General features: G+C 48.2%; 1 long non-coding RNA gene across 1 annotated transcript in view; it reads right to left on the reverse strand.

Annotated features, from left to right (window-relative positions):
* Positions 1-999: 999 nt before the first annotated feature.
* Positions 1,000-21,661, reverse strand: part of LOC143434339 (uncharacterized) — a 48,725-nt gene continuing 28,063 nt past the window's right edge. Inside the window, exons 5-7 of the long non-coding RNA XR_013103779.1 lie at positions 10,476-10,800; positions 7,364-7,432; positions 1,000-4,045 (exon numbers count right to left, since the gene is read on the reverse strand). This is a non-coding gene — a long non-coding RNA (uncharacterized LOC143434339). The remainder of the gene's footprint in view (positions 4,046-7,363; positions 7,433-10,475; positions 10,801-21,661) is intronic.

Here is a 21,661-nt window from a genome sequence, read left to right on the forward strand (position 1 = left end):
TAAGCACCAGTGTCTCTGTGTCGGTGCGGGCAGGCGCTCCTCCCCCTCCCCCTAAGCGGGTTCAGCCCGCAGCGCCAGACAGGAGCCCCATACCCTCAGTCCACACGCTAACCACCTTCTCCTTGGTTCCTCCTTGCAAAAACTCAGCCCCTATCCTCTATGTAGGTGCAACCTGGGCCTCAACCGGGACCATACATACCCAGCCTCAGTTTCAGCGGACAGCCCAGATCAAGTTTAGTACTATAAAGTTTAGGTTTCAATTCAAGGCAGTCCTCAGCCATCGCATAATCCTGCTGCAGCTTGATTTTAATTTTGAAGCTTTATCTGGGAAGCCGTTCCAGAACAAACAGAGAACCAGCTCCTGAGATAGGGCTAGCCGTAATCCCAGGCTGTATTTGAAGAATAGCTTCAGTCCCAATTTCGGGCCCAGAGTTTTATGGTGACCAAGGAAGCCAATGTCAAAAGCTGTTGGGAGTTGGGGAATTGGAAGTTGTTTTTATAATCCTAACACTGAGGAGACTGAGATGGGAAAATGGTGAGTTCCAGACTAGCCTGAGCTACAGTCAGATTCTTTCAGAAATGAAAAAGAAGGTAAATGGAGTTAATGGGGTGGGGGGAGGGAGGGAGTGGGGACCGAGGAGCTCTGTCACTAGCAGAGAGTTGCCTCCCGCTTATTGTAAGGACCCGGCTGAGAGACACATCCTGGTGACTCAGGGAGAGGAAGGTGGCTCTGGGGACCTTCACCCATGTAAACACAGGCCATGTGCTTTCTTCCAACAAATGCCACACCACAGCAAATACCAGCAGAGTCCTGCTATGAGCCAGGACTTAGGGAGGGGGGCTGCAAGAGGGAGGGCTGGGGGAAGCATCCCCAATAAGCCAGCTGAAGCTAATGGTGGCTGTGGGGTAGAACAGCATAGACATCTTAGTGGCATCTAAGTGCCCAGCATGCACTGTGCCAAAGCCTGTGTTCCTCAGCATTCCCTCATTGCACCATGACAGCACCAGCGGGTACATACTGTTACTGTTTCCATTTTGTTTATTAAATAGCATTTTATTATAGAAGCAATGCATGCACAGTCTGGAAGTGTGATGAATACAGAAAGCAAAAATACGAAAGTTAAAAACTGGTCATATTCCTGTCACCATAGCACCACATTCCCACCACCCCTCTCTTTACCTTTTGAAATAAAGTCTTGCCAGGTAGCATTGGCTGGTATAGCACCCACTCTGTACCCCAGGCTGGCCTCAGACTTGTGGCAAGTGGCAGTCCTCCTGCCTCTGCCCTCTGCCGTCTAAGGTCTGAGAGATTACAGGTGTACATCACCATGCTCAGCTATGCCTGATTTTGTGTGTGTGTGTGTGTGTGTGTTTGTATGTGTGTCAAAATGTGATGAAGGGGCTGGAGAAATGGCTTAATAGTTAAGAGCACTGGCTGGTCTTCCAGAGGACTCTGGTTCAATAACTAGCACCCACATGGAGGCTCACCTTGACCCTAACTCCAGTTCCAGGGGACTTAACATCCTCTTCTGGTCTTCACCGGTACTGCATGCATGTGGTGCACAGATATACATGTATGCATGTATGCAAAATGCCACACGCTTAAAATGGGAAAAAAGGGCATGGCGTGGTGGCGCACACCTTTAATTCCTGCACTTGGGAGGCAGAAGCAGGTGAATCTCTGATTTCCAGGACAGCCTGGTCTACAAAGTGAGTTCCAGGACAGCCAGGGCTACACAGAGAACTCTTGTCTTGAGGGAAAAAAGCAACAAAAAAAACCTCCCAAAACTAAAACTGACCTGCCCCCCACCCCCACACGAAGCAAAAAAGTGATCAGATGTATATGTGAAAGGTGTGTGTGTCCCACAATTTCTATCCTTCATTTCAGTGAATATCTTCTCTTTTAATGCATAGCCCATATACACGTTTCTTCAACCGACCCCACCCCCATCCTTTCTAGTTGGTTTTCCAGAGTCCAGTACAGAGACAGCACCTCATCATCCTGTGCAGCACATTGCTAGCATATGATGATGCAGTCCTTTTTTTGGGGTGGGGGGGGGATGTATTGATCCATTAGAACATCCGTATTAGCCTTCCTATATACATCTCTTTTCCTAGCTATCTAGGTATTTCTTTGTGCTATTATTCAGCCTATGACACTCCCCCAGCATTTTCAAATTAGAACTGTGATCTAAAGGCTGAAGCGATTCAAAGTAAACCTTTGGAACACATGTGTGGCAATGCTGATACACCATGTTGCATCATAGCAGAAGGCTGGTGGAATCTTATTCTCTCACCATTAGACATGCTTAGGCAAAAAACACGGTGGCTGCAGTTTTATCCTCAACTCCTAGAAAGTAATGTTTGTGGGTTACTTTGGCACTGAATACACTCAGTTCTGTCACCAGAAATTCACTTAATGGTTATTAGCACCAATCCATAATTCTTGAGTGGTTACTTTTGTATTTATTTAAGAATCATTATTTTTATACATGTCTGCCTGTGTGTGTGTGTGTGTGTGTGTGTATGCATGTATGTGCATGGGACTGCAGAGGCCAGGAGAGGTCATGAAACCCCCTGAAGCCAGAGTTACAGTCAGTTGTGAGTGCCTGACACACATTCAAATGCAGAGGCTCCTGCTGGGGAGATGGTCCTCTCTCCATGGATAAAGCCCATCTGAGGAGAGAAAGGTTCTTGGTATAGGCCAACCTGCTTCCTGGTTGAGAGCTGAAGCCATTAATGATAGAGGCTGGCAAAGCAGCTCAGCATGTATTGTTATATGGCAGCCCACACTAAGAAATATAAAACATTATCCTCTCTAATTCTCTGCACAAGCCTGCAAGGTCTGCAGCATCACTAACCTTCAGAACTGAGAAAGACGGTGTTCTGAAAAGTGAAGCACTTGCCTAAAGCCACACAGCTAGTGAGCTCTAGAGCCACAATTAGCTTTGCTGACTCCAAACTCCAGACACTTTGTCATCAATCTGACCTGACTTTCAAATCAGCTTCCTAACTAGCCTGAGATGAAACCAGTGAGTAAAGCTTGGCTCTCCTTCCTGATATGAACTGGTTTACCTAGTCGTGTTTGTTTTTTGTTGTTTGTTTGTTTGTTAGTTTAAAATTTTTATATATTTTATGTATATGAGTACACTATCGCTGTCTTCAGACACACCAGAAGAGGGCATCGGATCCCATTGCAGATGGTTGTGAGCCACCATGTGGTTGCTGGGAATTGAATTCAGGACCTTTGGAAGAGCAGTCAGTGCTCTTAACCGTGGAACCATCTGTCTAGCCCCCTCACTTAGCCATGTTTTAACTAGACCCAGTCCTGTTTAGTTCCCAAGATCAGGGATGTTCAAGGTGGTCCACACGTAGACTGGGCTGGTTCTGATGTGGTCCAGAGATCTGTTGTCCCCTTTAGCATCAACAGGAGCATCACAGAATACTCCTAATTCTCGGTGCTGACCTCTACCCACCCAGTGACCCTCTCCGGTATATGAAATTGCCGGAATCTGGCTCCAGCCCCCCAGCCTTTGCACCTGTTGATCGTCCACACTGCGCCTCTCTCCAGGGCCTGATACTTCCATCGGCACTTCACACTTGCACAACAACACACAGTTGATGTAGCATTTTTCTTTTCTCACCATTGTTGAGAGCTTGCAGCTCTACTCTGAAGGAAGCAAGGATCCTGGGTTCCATCCCACAGAGACAGATGTTGAGGCTTGGCAAGCAAAGGGCTGAGCCCACACCTGCTTCAGCCTTGCCCTGTCAGCTTTTTAAGACAGCACAGGGGCCCCCTGGGGAGTCTCAACACTGGGTGGAGGTGGTGGAGAAAAGGAAAGGTTTGTTCCAGTGGGGTCTGGGTCTGAAGCAAAGGCTTCAGGGTCAGGCTTACTTCCTCCAGCCCTGGCAGAGAGCAGGTCTCTGAAATGTCACCAACAGTGAGGGTGTCTTGAGAAATGTCAACAAATGCTGATTTGAGTCCCTTGGCAGTGGGTGGAGCCAGCATTTCTCTGTAGCCTCTGGGCATATCACCCTGTTCCAACTGCAGAAGAAAGAGAAACCAAAGAACCTTGGGGGATTTTCCCAGAAATGTCCAACATTTAGCAGATTTTATAGCTAGGGGGACCTGAGACCCAGAACTCACAGAGCAGGGTAACCATTCTTCTCTCCAGAAGCATCAAGGACCACTGCCATCCACTCTCATTTCTGCTCCTTAGTGGCTCTGGTCTCCCTAACACCCTAGACTCTGCTCTGCATTATCCTTCCCCAGCCCTGGAATACTAGGCTCCCCTGAGTTCCCCCAAGCAACAGGACTTGAGGAGGTCATTCGTGCTATGGGCCCAGCGTATAGGAGAGGCAGTAAGAGAACACCTACTGCACCAGGCTCTGCTTTCCTCAACCCTTTGCAGAACTCACATCTGCACTGCAGAGGTGACATCACAGCCTCCAAGAGCTCTGGAAACACCCATTTCCTTCAGGTTGTGAGGCTGAAGCCCTTCTCTCTCCCAGTAGGAATACCTTAATTCATCATCCTTACCCCCAGCCAGATGTCTTAGTGTTTCTATTGCTGTGACAGAACACTGACCAAAAAGCAAACTGGGGAGGAAAGGGTTTATTTAGCTTATTCATCCACAGCAGTGTTCATCATTGAAAGGAGTCAGGACAGGAGCTCAAGCAGGGCAGGGACCTGAGGCAGGAGCCAATACAGAGACCATGGAGGCGTGCTGCTGCTTACTGGCTTGCTCAGCCTGTTTTCTAATAGAGCCCAGGATCACAACCCAGGGATGGCCCCACCCACAGTGGGCTGGGCCCTCCCACACTGATCACTAATTAAGAAAATGTCTTACAGCTGGATCTTATTGAGGTGTTTTCTTAATTGAGGTTTCCTATTCAGGTAATTCTGTCTTGTGTCAAGTTGAAGTAAGCCCAGCCAGCACACCAAGGAAGGCTGTTTCTTGGCCCAGTCTTGCTCAAGCCCCACCCATTCGCATTCTCTCCTATTGGGGGAAAAAGATCAATCTCTACATCTTAGAAACCCTTTCCCAAGGTCCCAGAGTCCCTGGGTCCTCCTCTCTCCTGGTCCTATCACCAGAATCTAGTGATTGGAGGCCTTTCTCTGCTGTGCCTGGGAGGAAAACACCTGGATCATTCCTATTCTTATCTCCCACACCTGCCATGTCACAGGTGCACAGCTGATAGTCATTGAGCAAGATAGATAAATAAATAAATAAATAAATAAATAAATAAATAAAATTGATGTTTCAGATTAGGCCACCCACAGCACCTCAAAGCACTTGAAGGTAATCTTCAGACTGAAAGCTTCCTGAGAATAGGGACCATGTCTCTGAGTCATTTCTTGGTGATTAATCCAGTATCCCACTCAAGAAGTCACCTAAAAACTCTTTTTTAAAAAAGGTAATACATCAATGAACAAGTGAATGCATATGTAAATGAATGAATGACCTAGACAAGCAAGGACTTCAAAGCAAGCAAGCAAACAACAACCATCCTCTTATTATAATGAGGAAATAAGGTTTAGGAAGGACAGTAACCTAGAAAGGGCTTCCTGGGTGTTACATGATAGAATTAGAACCTTCCTCCCTGAGAGCTGGCCCAGGAAGCTTAGAGCAACTGGGCAGGGAGCAGCCCATAGGGGCAGCACAGAAGACAGTATGGGCAAGCCTCAGGCTGTGGCCCAGGCAGATGGAGCCTCTGCCCAGAAGGAAGGACTTTCCTGGAATGATTCTGCCTCCAGGTGGAGAAGCACAGAAGCCTAATTGGTTTTCTCAGCTCCTGGAGCTTGGTTCATAAATCATGGCTCCATTGAAGATACAGGCACCTCGTCTCTGGAGACTTGGGTGTGACTTGATGCAAACTCCGAGTGACAGGAAGAGGCTTACAGCCTCCATGTGCAGGTGCCTATGCCACCCCTGCCCAGAATAGAACTTTGTCTCTTGACAAGGTCCACTAGTCAGCTGCAGTGCACGGCTCGGTACTCCATGCTCAGGTGCCCAGGGCCCCAAGGGAGAGGCTGAGAGAGGAGAGGTCTAGGAATGCAGAGTGGGAGTGTGGCGAAGGCCCAAAACGCCTTCCTTCTGCATTCAATCCCACTCACCATTTATTGAGTGCCTATCTTGTGCCAGATACTGTGCTGGGCTCTGGGGATCCTGGGATGGCTCAGATGCAGGGGAGAGAGAAGGGGGGAGGTAGCTACTGAGACAATCATCACAACATGGGTGATAAGTGCTTTAGAGGGAGCTACAAAGTGCTCTGGGAGCTCAGAGCAGCGGGCCATTCATTCTTCCCCTGCTGGAAGAATTCGGAAAAATGCATGTGTGGGGGTGAGGGGCGGTGTTGGCTGGGTCTGGTGGGCTTTGAGGTAGGAGGTGGAAGAAAGGACATCTCATGCAGAGAGGAGCATGTGCAAAGACAGGGGTGAAGGAGAAAAACCTTGATACAGTGTAGCAGATGGGGAGGCAGGAGGATCGCTGGACAGCAAGCTGCAGGCCAGAATCAGAAAAGCCATGAATGATGGTTAGGAGAGTGACTGGACCCAGTCCAGCCGTGGGCAAAGGGGAGCCATTGAAGAATTTTAAGCAGGGGTGTGCGGGGTGGCAGGGCCAGATTTGTGTTTTAGAAAGCCTTCTCTGGGGATAGAGAATGGACTAGAATTGTGGCCAACAGGCAGAGAGAAGGGAATGCATCCTAGGGACACTTTGGAGGAAAGATGGGCAGGGCTTTTCCCTCCTAAGTAACGCTTTTGCACTCTCTTTCCTTTCCACTCAGGCTGAGTTCCCCTGGGGAGGAGGGCTGCATCCTTCTTACTCTGGTAGGCTAAGGGCTTCTGCATTCATAGAGCTGAACCTACAGGGTCTGACTGACAAGAACGGCTCCAACAGCTCATAGTCATGCTGTGAGCCTGAGCTAGTGACTTCTGTCTACTCAGTCCACAAGCGCTATGGAGTGGTAAGCTTAGCCTAGGCCTCTGGGGAAGGCCCATAAGATCCTCCCTCCCTCTTCTTCCTTCCCTCACCCTCTTCTTCCCTCTCCTCCCTCCCTCCCTCCTCCCTGGAGCCCAAGCTTTCTTGCTGGGAGCTCTCAGAGCCAGCAGAGCTGTGGATGAAATGGTTCGGTGGCTCCAGCCCAGCTGCTGTCATGGCAACCAGGCTGCATGCCAGCCAGACCCACAGTCAGGAGCCCAGTTACCTGCTCCAGAACTACATTTCCCAGCATGCAAAGCACCTGCAGGACCGAAAGAAACCCTCTGCCCGGGTCCAGCCTTGAAGGTGCATGGAGGAACACAGTGTAGAACAGCCCCCAACTCCAGTCCCCAACACTCCCACGCAAAAACAGGGAGTACCTCTATGCCTGGAGGAGTCCTGGAAACCTAGGATGTCACCTGCTTGACATCCCAAAAGGAAGCCAATGGCTACAGAAAAAGAACAAAGGTTAGGAATAGATACTCTTCCTGATTTCATCACCTATCCATCCATGGTGTGGATTGAAAATATCCTCTCACATAGTCATCAGTACCCTCCATCTTTGTCTGGACTTGAGGCTACAAGTCACGGCTACAATGCATAGCTGATTGGTCTGTTTGTCTCTCCTCAAGTCTCTTCCTCCTTCCACAGAAGCCCGGATGACCTTTTCAAAATGCAATTCTATCTTATCACTGCTGATGGTGTCCACCCTTGCTGTTTAAACTCCCCAGTGTTTAAATCTTTGGCTTGCCAATGAGAAAACAAATTGCTTGGTGCAGCTGACAAGGTCCTATATGGTGGTCTGACCCTGCCTGCTTTCAGCCCCCTTCAGTGACCCCACACAGCTAACAGTACTGGATGGACTTTTGTTTCCATACAGAGGTCAAGTCCTGTCTGATGCAGGGCCTTTTCACATGATGCTATCTCTCTCCAGAACACCTTTCTTCTGCCTCTGCCCCATATAGACTTCCCTACCTCAGAGGACTATCATCTTCTAAGGAGGCCCTGCTAACCCAGCTTACTTGGCCAGTACTTGTATGCATTCTTGGTCCTATTGGCCCCTTTCTTAAGTACTTGTCACAGTTGTACCTGTGATACCTTTACATTAATCTATACACTCATTTGACACCTATGCATGATAACCTCTGTAAAGGGAGATTACCTTTCAGCCTGCTGATGCATTCTCAGGGTCTTGAGCATGGAGTTTAAGAACCATTATTCAAAACAAATGGATTTACCTAAGACTTAGTCTTCTCGTCTCCAAGCCAGCAATATCCCTTGGCCTGTGGTATACTGGAGACCTCTCAGTGGGCAGGACTCAGACGAAGTCTTTCCTATCATGAGGCTCTTAGTCCAGGGAAGAAGATGGATACCAAATACATCTTTGATAAGAGTGTTCAGTGTGGCAATAGCAAAAGATACAGATCCAGAGATCTAGGAATGTCCATGAAGACTAAGGGGTAGGAGAAGCACAGTGTAGGATACCCCACCCCCTATAAAGCAGAGAGTATTGCAAACAGAGCAGTGGATGCCTCTGAGGCACCCAGAACATGAATTATTCGAGGTATTAAATAGGCCAGAGCTTCTGGGGTGTAGGCTGGATGGGAGGTGATGGTAGCTCTATCGTGCCTTGGTTTTCCTGGGCAGTAATGGGGTGAGTGAACTATCTTTTTTCAACCTGCTGGACCCTTGGCTTCTATATCACTTCTATACCCCTACTTTCCCAGTCTTGGATGAAGCACAGAATGGACATACTCAGGCTGCACCATGGCTTAGGCAAACTGCCTTTTATTCTTGAGCACCTACTATTATATGCTGAGTGTCTAACGAGGACCCTGACTGTGTCTGGTATCTGGTATGATGGGGTTGGTGTGTGTGTGTGTGTTAGAGGCTGATAAGCTGGTATACTAGCCAATCAGTAATGGAGCACAGATTGCTGACAAATTGGGGGGTGAGGGCTGAAAAAGCGAGGAGTCTAGCCTGGGGTATGGAGTGGGTACACAGCTTGCCTGGGAAATGAGGCATGGCTGAGCAGCTGTGGAGCTCAGTTGGCCTGGAGCAGGACGGGGCCCTTCTCATTCTTGAGTTTGTGGCCGTCCTTCTTTACAAGTCTTGAGGAAGGTAGAAGAACTGTCCCTATGCAGCCGGCTCTATCCCTATGGCTAACTCTATCCCTGAATGCCTACTCACAAGTTGCTTCAAGTTTCTAAAATGAACTGGACCCTGGCTGGACATAATGGGCCTTAGCTTCCCTATCCATTCTAACCATTACCCCCCCCCCCCCCCCCCCCACTTACTTTTCTCCACTAGGGCTGGGGCCAGGAGCCTCCAGCTGACCTGTTTCCCACAAAGCCACTTTAAAATTAAGTTGAATGTGTAGAGAAATTCAGGCTTCTAGGGAACTCAGGGACACGTATAGCACAGGTCACATCTTAAGAAGCTTTGTCCTAGAGGATGCCTAATTTTGTCTAAAGAATTCCTGAAGCATGCCCTCACCAGAAATGTCTCTTTAAATCTAGCCAGTGGTGGCGACCTAAGAGACATATCCCCAAACTGGGTGGTCTTATTTGCCTTTAGATCTGTGCCAGGATGCCAAGCTGGCACTGCCCCTTTGCCATTCCTTTTCAAATCTTTACACATTTCATAAGTGCTCACCAAGAGCCTAGTATGTGCTGAAGCTCTTGGAAGAACATGGTGGTAATGACCTCTGCTCTCATATGGGTCGTATACACCATAGAAGCGAATAAATGAGCAAGGCCATAGTGGCATTTGTGATGAAGACAATAAAGCCACCATCTGATACAAAATGCCTGGGGACCTGCTTAACGCAGCTTCCTGTGGGTCTAAGGAAGGTTCTGGAAATAAATCAGAAAACCATTCCTCTCCCTTGCCACCGTTTTTGCCTACTTGTGTCTCTGGCTCAGCTTGCTTCTCTGTTTCAACTCCCTCTCAGTCTCCTCTCCTTTGCCGGTACCCACTCCCTCCCACTCCCATCGCCTGCCTGCCTCCTCTCAGCTTCCTCCAGAGGAGCTGAAGAAACCAGATCTCTCTTCCTCTCAGGCTGGCCAGCAGTAATTGAGCCGTGGGCTTGCTTAGCAGATGAGCCTTCGAGTAAGGCCAGCGGAGGAGAGTGAGGAGGTCAGGGGGAAGCGTGGGATACTGGAAAGCTGGAGGGACAAAGTGGGGAGGGGCCTGGTGAGCTCCAGGGCACCCAGAGGGGCTGGATGTGGCCGCTGAGCCAGGTAATCTAATCAGGGGGTAAGTCATAAAGATCACTCACTGCATGCTCAGGATCAGCCTAGGAAATCACATTAATTTGAAGAGGGTGTAAAATCCACGGAGAATTCCCCTCTCTCCACCACACACATGAAGATAAACTGTCTTCAGCTTCCAATATGATCTTACAACAGCTTGTCAGTGACAAAACAGCCTCAAATCCTCCCATTTATCAAACGGCCAATCCTGTTAGCAGCTTAAAAGAGACATAATTACCTGCGGCCTTTTGTGTGATGCTTTAAACTAACGCGCTTCCTTCTTCCTGGCAGTGGTCCAGAACGTGAGCTCAGAATTCATCCTCGAGATGAGGAGGTCTTTGGAGATGTTGACGGTGGAGGTCAGGAGTGTAGGGTTGGGGCAGAGTAGGATGAGGGTTAGCCCCACTGACAGGGTCTTGGGTACAGCCAGGGAGGAGGCACCAAGCCCAATATCCTGGAGTCCAGCTGGGTGGGGCCTTGTGGAAATTAGGAGGGCTATGTTCCAGCTGCTTCTACTACAGAGAAGATAATAGAGGCCTAGGCCCATGATGTACCAGTGCTGGCTGTGGGGACGAAGGACAGACATAAATGGGCCTACAGATGGAAAAATCTGAGTAAAGTTTTCTACTCTCCGGCAGAGCTAGGAGTCCTTAGAGTAGCTGACAAGAGTCTTTGTGTTTTTGTGACTTCAGAACCTGTGCTATCAGGAAGAGCAATAGGGTTCCCTAGCTAAGGTTCACCGAGGAGTGCTTGCTCTGGGCTAGGCCCAGGTTTATACTAATTAACAGTATGTCATCAAGTGCTGGGACACTCCTTTAATCTCAGTACTCAGGAGGCAGAGGCAGGTGGATCTCTGTGAGCTCAAGGCTAGCCTGGTCTACAGAGAGAGAGTTATGGGACAGCCAGTGCTACACAGAGAGACCCTGTCTTTCCCATTTTATAGTTAAGGACATTGAGTGAGCAAAATGTTTAAGTCAGTGAGAGGATCCAAATCTGTCATTTATAATCTGAGCCATCTCCAAGGCAGTCTCTGCTCTGAAGACAGCTCATTCCTGTGACTCTGGGATGGCCTCTCACCTGCTCTACATGTCCTTCTGTCCCTCAGAGAGCCAACCTGAGGCCAATCTGTCCTCCCGTTGGAGGGATGTGAGAACCACGCACAGGGCCTTTCCCATTAGAGAGGATGTGAGTCCTGGGAAACCTGGTCATTTCTGCACATAGCTGTCCTATGTGCAATCCACAGCCCCCTCCCTCTCTGCTGTTGGTCCCTGCTGTAGCTGCACCTGCACAGTGTGGGGAGCCACCCTGTACCATCCTGCTCCTCCCTGCCCATATGTCACTGCTAAACCCCTCCTTGCTTCCCACTTTCCTAAGATTTTTCTCCATTTTCCAGGAAGCCCAAGCAAGTCCTCTCCTGGGAGGAAACCATCAGCGCTCATTTGGAAGCCAGATAAAGAGGCAGACAGTGAGACAGACAGCAAGAGACAGACGAGAGACAGGCTGAAAATGGATTTTGAAGTGCTGTTGAGCCAATGATTGTGGTCAAATCCTGTTGAGAGACAAGGTATCCATGTTTCTCGCAGAGATATCTAGGCCTAGCTTTGCCCGGTTCCCTCTGCCCCTCTCCTTCCCCTGGGCTGCTTCCTCCACTAGCACCCGACCCCCACCCCACCCCATCCTGCCTCAGGGCATTCATCACTTAGACTAGTGATTTATCAAAGGCTCTGACAGTCCCTGTTTGGGAAAAATCGATCTGTGAAGAATGGGACCAACCCAAGGCCCCCTCTTCTCCCAAACCCCCACCATCAATCTGCCCCAAAGGAGCTGCACAGCTCAACATCAGCAGTGTCCCCAAGCCGGGGCGGGACTCTGTATTGGTCCCTGATCATAAGGAGAAGGAGGGAGGAAGAGAGCAAAGAAGAGAGGGAGGGAGAAGGAGGGGGTGGAGATTAGTGCCGTCTCCTAGATGTTTATTTTGTTGTTTTTAAGTGAGAAAGTCCCAGCTCTATTAAATGCAATCAATACTTGGCCCAAGAGAAGCTTCCCCTTCTCTAAGACATTTGAAATCTGGTCAAATCATTTTGCCCTGATACAAAGTAATTTATCAATTTCAGAAGCCTTCTAATCAGTGGAGGCTGTGGAGTCCCCATTTTTGCCTGGCATCTTTTGCTGTAGCACAGACACACAAACACACCACCACAATACACATACACATCACATCACACCACCCACATACCACACTGCATACCACACACACTGTACCACACACACACACACACACACACATATGCACACACATATGCACACACATATGCACACACATATGCACACACACATATAAACACACACATACACACACACCACACATACACCACACCACACATACACATACCACACCATACACACACCATAACACACATAATTCTCTCTCTTTCTCTCTCTCTTTCTCTCCTTCTTCCCTCCCTCCCTGCTCACCCCCAGCAACAGCAGAACAACCTCTTTTCCCTTCAGCAGATCCTCCAGACCAGGTATCCTCCTTGCATGTCTAGCCCAGTCTGTATGCTCCTCACCCTGCAGGCCTTACAGTCAGCCCTGGGGCTCCAGGACAACTGAAAATATAGTCACAGGCACTAGCACTTTCTTCATTTTCTAGTGGCTATATCAGGTGGGGGTAGGCATGTCTTGTTTTTAGAGCACAGAACTGGGACTGAGAGGCTACATGGAACCTCTGGGCCCCCAAACTTGCCCCCTTAGGACCTTGCCTGTGTCTCCAAGGAGCAAGTGAGACTGACTGGCTGGAGTGGCGTTGATGAATCTGCCTGAATCTGGGATGATGTCACAATATTTCCCTGCCTGCAACGCTGCTATTTTTGCCCTTGAGACAGGTTGTGTCTAAAGGGAAATTGTGACAGAAGCACAATCACCTTGCTCCTCACCCTCCCATTCCCAGAAGAGTGGCCTCAGCCTTTGCAATGCCACTCGATTGGATTCTCGGCAGGTCCTTTGTGACTGCCAGCTGTGGTGGCCAGATAGGCCCCTGACCTTTGGGGAAAGGCTACCCACTGAATAGCTGATTCAAGCAGTCTCACAATTGTCTCTGCATTCTCTGGCCTCAGAAGTGTTGAGGGAAGTGACTCAGCCGGCCAGAAGTTACCACAAGGTAACCCATGTGCACTCTTAGAGACCTTTGTCCGCAGCACTGTAAATCTAGAAGCCTGACTTCGGCCTTCTAGGCTCCTCTACCAGACCCAGTATGAAATCTCCAGTAGACCTTCCATGCCTCGACTTTGGAGGACATGGGCGCTCCATGTCTTCCATGTGAGTGGGTGGAGCTTTCTGTGGGGCTCTGCCCCTTGTTTTGTGCCTCCACTCCATGTCTCCATTACAGGTCATCTGGGAACAGAACCACAGACTCGGAATATCTCTGAAGCTCTCAAAGCTCCTTGCCCAGAGCTGTCTTCAAAGTAATGTTAAATTAGAGTGAACATGACATCCTATGGTTTATGAGGTGTTTTAATATTAACTGTCTAATTTAATTCTACAATGATGCTGGGGGATACGTATTATCCTACTTTTATAGCAAGAGAATTCAAGGTTCATAGAGGTGAAGTCATTTGTCCCAAGTCACACACAAAGCAGATAACAAAGCTAGGTTATTTATGGAAGTTCTCTTAATCCAGATCCTAAATCTCTTCAATATTGTTGTATGTTCTATAGGTATTAAGCATCTTCTTCATGCCAGGTTCTCAGTTTTCTTCATGACAACTTAAGACCAGATGATATTACACGGTCACATGCTTTCTTTCTGGAGTGTTGCTTGTTGGTTGGTTTGTTGGTTAGCTGGTTGTTGTTTGTTTGTTTGTTTGTTGATTGTTGTTTGTTTGTTTGTTTGTTGATTGGTTGGTTGGTTGGTTGTTGGTTGGTTGCTGGTTGGTTGGTTGGTTTTGAGACTGTGTCTCACTCTGTAGCCCAGGCAGATCTAAAACTCATTGCCCCCTCTCTGTCTTGACTTGCTAAGTGCTAGGATGAGAAGTGTGAGCCTTAGAGTCGCACTTGACATGTGTTTTCCTATATATTGGGAACTAGAGGTGCAACAATTGCCTAAAGATAGTACAGTAAATAAGAGATGGAGGTAGATTTAACCCAGGTCTCTTGATCTCAAATCAGAGGTCTTCCCATTACAACATAAAACCTCTTATAGTGATGTCCAGGAAGGGCCTGGTAAGTGCTGAGCACCGTCGTATTAATCTCCGTATAATCCGCTCTCTCTTTAGAAATGAAGAAATCAAAACTTTGAAAAGTCTAGTGTCCGATGCCACACTGGGATTTGAACTCCTGTCTCTGGCTCCAGAATTAGAGCTTGGCTGTCGTGGTTTACTGATGCTTTCAGAAACAGTCCAACCACCAGCCTATCAACTGGATATCTGGCCAGTATTGAGCAGAGCCCATGGCACAGCAGGAAGATGTTGGGAGCCGCAGTGAGCGTGCCAGCATTCGCCATTACAAGATGGCGCAGGCATCCTGTCCTCCCACTAGTAAACAACTGACTGCGCAGGTGCAAAAGGCAAAAAGCGCGCCAAAGTCACTGCCCATCCCGGGGCATAATATGGGGTGATGAGTGAACAGCCAATCAGAAGTGAACACGCTACTCTAGGGTACATATAGCAGTGCCTTTCCCGGGCTTTGGGTCTTTCCGCTTCTGCTTATACAAGAAATAAAGCCTCGTTGTAGTAACCACCCGAACACTGCCTCACGTGTCCTTTTTCTCGGGCGAAGGGGACACGGAGGGGCTCGGAACAGGAAGAGAAGCTGTAAATGACGGAATTCCAGAGCAGTGGCTGGCCCCTGGTCCACTCTGTCCCTCACGAGCCCTCTGTACCTGATAATGAGCGTTCCACTCTCATTCATGCCAAGGGCTGGGCACATAACTCTATGGGATCCCCACATAATCCCATGGGAATGTCGTCCCCATTTGAAGGATATGGAGATCAAAGCTCAGAGAGATCACCAAGTTGTCCCTGGATACACATGTCAAAGAACTATCTGTGTAAAGGCACTGCTGCTTCCCTGAATCCTTGGACCACCTCCAGCACCAGCATGCTGCTGAGTGGGGAGCATCGCCTCCCAGGTAGTTGGGAAGAGAGTAGGCATCTGTCACTGAGGAGCACTGCAGGTGCCAGAGGGCTCCAAATACCCAGGAGAGACATGTAAATCCGGGTATACTGCTGGGGGACAGTCTGAGCTGGGAGTCACTGAAGAAGTGGATGGAACAGCAGCTGACTCCGGGGATACCCCAGGGATCAGCGCCTTCATTTCCATTCTTGTCCAGCTAAGGACTTCCCACCCTTCCTCTGGGAACACCTCCCACCCACCCCCCAAGAATAGCTGTAGCACCATTTTGGCTCAGGACTTGCCCTGATTGCTTCCCACATTGATGGATGAATGTGGTTCTACAAATTGGAAAAATAACTAATGTGCAGCTCCCAGACCCTGCTGCCTATGGGTGGAGGGGGCTCTTCTGGGTTAACCCAAGACCTGGGAGAAATCACTCCCCTGCTTGCCAACCCAAAGAGGCAGCGGGAGAGGCTCCCAGCCTGGTGGGGGTGGATTTCGATTTCCTACAGGGTTTCTCCGTGTCACCTCTCATCACCATAATATTTACATCAAATGCAAAAGGCCTCCTCGGAATAGAACCCTGAGGTTGTAAATGCCAAATCTAAGAATGTCAGCAAATGCAAAAGATCAGGTTCCTTGAGCAGCAGCCTCCCCCTCCTCCAGGCAATGCCTGCTGCAACCCTGCGGGCAGGCAAAGCAGGCTCTAGAGTTTCGCTCAACCTCACCCCAAACCTGGAAAGGTTGGGGGACACCCAGGGGCCCTAAGTGCTCTCATCTCTGATTTGGCAACACCAGGCAACTTAATCCCTTCCACCTGACTTCATGCAACAGCTGAGGAAATAGGTCCACATATAGTCTTCATTAAGCAAGGGAGGCCAGGCTACCTCACAGACAGCTCAGCCGCCCAGTGATCAGGAGGCTGCAGCATACTGAGTTCTCTCCACACTCTCGTGTCCCTCTTGGAGCTTTTCAGAGACCATTCACTTATCAAACATTTATTGAGCACTTATTAAGTATCAGGCCCTGGGAATACCATGGTGAACAAACAAGGTTTCTTCCCTGAAGGAACTTCTGTTCCAGCCACAAGACAGCTGATGATTAAGGTGAGAAATAAGTAGTTTTAATTGCTGTGAAGAAAATAAATTGGGATGAAAGGAAGGTGACCACTGGTGCCCAGGCAGTGAGGGAAGGGATCTCTGAGGAGGTGGCATTTGGCCTGAAACATGAAAAGCTGCCCCATGGAGATTTGGAGAAAAAGTGCCCCGAAGCATCAAGCATCGGTGTAGTGAGGACAAAGCTTTGAGAGGGGAGGGAGCATGTGTGCTCAGGATCGGAAAGGAGGTCACCAGCCCTGTGGCTTGGGTGCTAGAGCAGGCGGGGCCCACGTTAGGGAGGGGCGCATGGGCTTGCTAAGCATGGAGAGGAAAAGGGATTCTTCTTAAGGACACTGGGAAGTTGTGATGAGCGATGTGAGCAGGGAATGATACTATTCGGCTTACAGTTTATTTATTTATTTGCTAAGATTAAGAAAAAAATGTGGTGCAAGACTGGCTCTGTGGCCTTTCTGTTGTGAAGCTTTGTTATATTAAACTTAGTTCCCTTAGGAGCTCTTTTTTTTGGAGGGGGTCCCTTTGGACTAAAAAGATGGCTCAGGGGTTAAAAATGCTTGCTGCTCTTCCCGAGAACCTAGCTCAGTTGCCAGCACCATAAGCAGGTGGCTCACAACTGCCTGTAGCTCCAACTGCCTCTTCTGGGTTCCATGAGCAACAGCACACATGGCACACGCATTTTAAATAAAAATATTTTATTTAAATAAACTTAAATAAATAGATAGATAATTTGTTTATTTAAATAAACTTAAATAAATAGATAATTTTTTTAAAATAAAATATTTTAAAATACAAATAAATCTTTATCTTAAAAAAGAACTCTTGGGAATGTCAGGTAGGTAAGTGAGTTTGTTTGTATAGGGTGCGTAGGTCAGAGCGCCAGCTGGGGCACAGACAATATCTCAGTTTGTCCCACTCTTTTTTTCTCTAGGTTCCAGCCTCGATTCTACCTCTCCCTAGCTACCATATCACCCACTAGGGACATCTCCAGACCCAGCTAGGATCCTAGAGCAGAGTAGTCGTGGGCCTTCATCTACTGACATCAGGACCGGCTAAAGTGGCTCCAGGATTCCTTTCACCCACAGCCCCATTATTTGATGTGCTACTCTCTTGAGAGCAAAACATCAGAGCCTAGACTGGAAGGTTCAAGGGACTGCATGCTGCCTGCTGTCTGAACACGTTTGCATTCACACACACTATATATCCATGTCATTGGCTGCTATATAGTGGTGGGCCCCATGTGCAGGGCAGAGGTTGTCATTCATAGAGATTGTACTTCTCTATGCTCACGGGCATTTCTTTCTAAATCCTTTGTACATGACCTTTGACCCGAGAAGTTGCTAGGGAGAGGATTGGGAGAACAAGCTTGAAGTAACTGAAGGAGCAAACAAGGAAGGTTAGCTAGAAGTGGAGGTGGGGCTGAGAACAATCAGGGTGTCCCCATTTTTCCTCCTGGGTCAGACTCATACTGCAGCCAGTTCCAAAGCTGGAGGGGGTGGCTGTCCCTAGGGAAGAGTTTGTCAACCAGCTGCTGGGTATCCACATATCCACATGACTGGCCTCTAGGAGCAAGATACTTTTTCTGCATCCCTCCCTGCTCAGGATGACATAGAAAGGATGTGATAAGGTTGATTAATTGCTTTTAAAAAGTTCTTTGGGAGGAAGAAAGCCATGGGGTCTGGGAGGCAGAGGAGTATCCCTGCAGTGGCGACAGTGAAGTCTTTCTGGCTGTAATGGGGATGCAAAGGGCAGGGCTGTGGCAGCAGACAGGCAACAGGAAAGCGGCAGGCAGCAGCAAAAAGGGACATGGGAGAGGATTCATGGAATAGCTGCAGGAGTGCCCCTGCTTCTGGACGGCTTCCCAAAGGGCCAATATTGTTTGGTTATCCAGGGGTGGCAAGTGATAAGGCACAGAATGCTTGGCCCAGTGCCTGACACAATAAGACAAAGACATTCACCCCCAGCATGGACAACCCCCACCCCCAAGCTGTTCTTCTTCCTTTAGAGACCTGAGCCCCAGAAAATCCTTTTTCCTCATTCTTGGGGGGCTTACCTCTACTTACTTATGAGGGACCTTCCTCTTTCACACCCAGTCTCTCAAGAGCTTCTATAATCCCAATGAAGCCCCGTCTATGTCCTAAAATTTAGCTGTATCTTTCCCTGACCTCAGCATCTCCACCACATCCAGAGGTGTGGCCTGGGACCAGCATCTGGAAACTGGCTGTCAACCTTTACGCCCCAAGGAACCCAAGGGTACTGGCCAAGGTCCTGAAAAGTCCTAGCTCTTCCCTCACCATGCTGTGTGCAGTCTCCTCTCATCCCACCAGACTTGTCCATCCCAGCTCTAAATTTAAGGCTTGCTCCTGCCTGAAACCATCTCAGTCTAAGGGTTTGTCAAAGCCAGGAGAGCCACCCCTCCCCTCAAAGCAGCAGCCTCCACTCCTCTCTTCCTGTCCTTACCACAGGCTTTGTCTGTTCTACCAGCCCCATCAAGGACAGCCCCCACCCCCACCCCTGCAATCTGACCATGGCAGCAGCTGGCAGGGCCTGAGGCTGTACTTGACATCCTGATCTAACCATATTCTCAGAGAGGAAGCAGGTTGGAAGTTCCGCATGCTTGCACACACCTGCACATACCATACACACACTCAAGCTCTCAGTGTCAGCCTGAAGCACTGAAGTGGTTCTTAGATTCAATAGACATCTCTGGTTGTAATGTCCCCAGCAAAAAAAAAAAGCATACACATATATACCTTTCTTTGAGGGATGGAGTTGCAGTGGTCCTTCCCCTGATTCCTGCCCTCAGCTGGAACCTTTTTCCAGGGGGTGGGCTCCTCTAAGAAGTGATTCTTAGTCAAGTGGGGATTTGAAATGAACCAGAGTATGCTTTTTAAAACTCAGCTATTCTTAAAGATGTATTTTATTTTTTAATCATGTGCACTGTGTGTGTATATGTGTTCAAGTGCCCCAAAAGCCCAGAAAAGGGTGTCATATCTCCACGGAGGTGGAGCTGCAGGGAACTTGAGATGCTTGCTGTAGGTGCTAGGAGCAACACTCAGATCCTCTGCATGAGCAGTGTATGTTTTTAACCACAGAGATACCTCTCTGACCCCATGTAAATTGAGTTTTGAGAAGTCTTCAGGAACTGTACTGTGCAGCTGGGCCAAGGTACAAGTGGGACCATAACCGTATCTAAGGCCACCTCTAGCTGTCAATTTCAAGAACCAAGCAATTTCTTTTTTTAAAAAAAGAACTAGGTTTCCTTTTATTTTATTTTAAATGTATGTGACTGTGTATGAACCTGCATAAGTACATGTGTACCACGCACATAGAGGAGCCTGAGGAGGCAAAAAGAAGGCATTGGATCCTCTGGAACTATAATTGAAGGCTGTTATGAGCACATATGAATGCTGAGAACTAAACCTTGGTCCTTTGCAAGACCAGCATGTGCTCAGTGACTGTTGGGCCATCTTTCCAGCCCAAGAACTTCTGTCTCTCACAGGCCTCTTGTCAACCAGTGAAGTCCAGGTTTGTCTGCCCTGTCTTGTGTTCTTGAACCAGGACAGGTAGGCCCTGGCAACTGGCGACTGCCTGTCATTGCACATTCTAGTCAGGTGTATTCACAGTGTGCACCAAGAATGTAAACAGAAAAACAGGGTCATGCCTGTTCAAGTCTTCCTATGACTACTTTAAATTCAATACACAGACTTGTAGACTATCTACATTCATGCCCTGACATACAAGTCACACATACAGGTCAAGCCATACACCAATCATGCAGGAGCATACTAAACAAGAGATCATAAAAACAGAGTAGAATTCCAGGAAGTATGTGGATGGGTATGCATACATATAGTCACAAACCACGTGACACATACACACAAATATGCATGCTGTAGCATGTAACTCTCCTTCCCCACCTCCCAGGGAACTTTCCTGATCCACTGAGCTTTCCCTTGCTCTCTGCAGTATGCTCTCACTCCTCATGTTCCTGTGCAGATAGTTCTTTGTGACAGAACCACTCTTTCCTCCTTGCTTCACCCAGTGGATTTGTAGTGAGCCTATGAATTCATTTCCCAAGACTGGCATAACAAGTTACCATGACCAGAGAGTTTAAACACAAGAGGAACTAATTCACGGACAGTTCCAGAGGCCAGAACCCTGATGCCATGTGAGGAGGATAAATTCATCTCTGAGGGCTTGGAGAAAGGATCTGTTCTATGCTCCTGAGTCTCGGGAAAGTTCTAACTCTTGTTGAAGTGCACAGGCAGAGGCAGGAAGTGATCACCCGAGGCCTATGGCCTTCAGGAGTTTCTGGAGACTGTAATGCAGGGTGTCCTTGGGTGGTGGACTACCACTCCAGTCTTGCTTCTCTGGTCATGTGGTATTCTTGCCACTCTGTGTCTGTGGCCAGACGTCCTTCCAGAAGGACACTGGTTGCTGGATTAGGATATTCCCTCATCCAGCATAACTTCCTCTTGAGTTGATGGTATTTGTACAGGTCCAACTTCTAAATAAGGTCACATTTACAGGCGTTAGGAGTCAGGACTTGGTCATGACTTTCAGGGGGGATGGTTCAATCTCTAACAGACTCTAAGTCTTGGTCAAATTTTCCTTTCTTCACGGTCCCTTCCCTGATCTGTCTCCCTAGACTGACTAAGCTGTGCCTCTGCGCTGTCCTCTGTAATCATGGTGATCATTGCTTTACCTGGGTATAGGCTGTTATTTTTTAGACAAGGTTTTGATATGTAGCTCAGGCTAACCTCAGATTCATGATCCTCCTTATTCTAGCTCTTTAGAGATGGGGTTGCAGATATATGTTGCTCTTGTTGTTACTGCTCCTGTAATAGTCTCTTTCCTAGCTCTGGGGTTGGGTAGTCTGTGTTATAGTCAATGTATTCTTAGTATCTGGTGAATTATATTATATAGGAATATGGTACATGTATATGAACCATTTTAATGTACATGGGCACACATACCCGATGTATATGTCAGACATTTATATCATACATATACACGGACACAAGTAACCGTATACATATGCACATGTCAGTCCTTGAACACAGTCTAAAGCAGTGGTTCTCACCCTTCTTAATATTCTGACCCTTTAATACAGTTCCTCATGTTGTGGTGACCCCAACCATAAAAACCTTTCATTGCTACTTCATAACTGTAATTTTGCTACTGTTATCAGTCATAA

The sequence above is a fragment of the Arvicanthis niloticus genome, chromosome 14 (assembly GCF_011762505.2).
Source record: "Arvicanthis niloticus isolate mArvNil1 chromosome 14, mArvNil1.pat.X, whole genome shotgun sequence".
Taxonomy (NCBI): Eukaryota; Metazoa; Chordata; class Mammalia; order Rodentia; family Muridae; genus Arvicanthis; species Arvicanthis niloticus.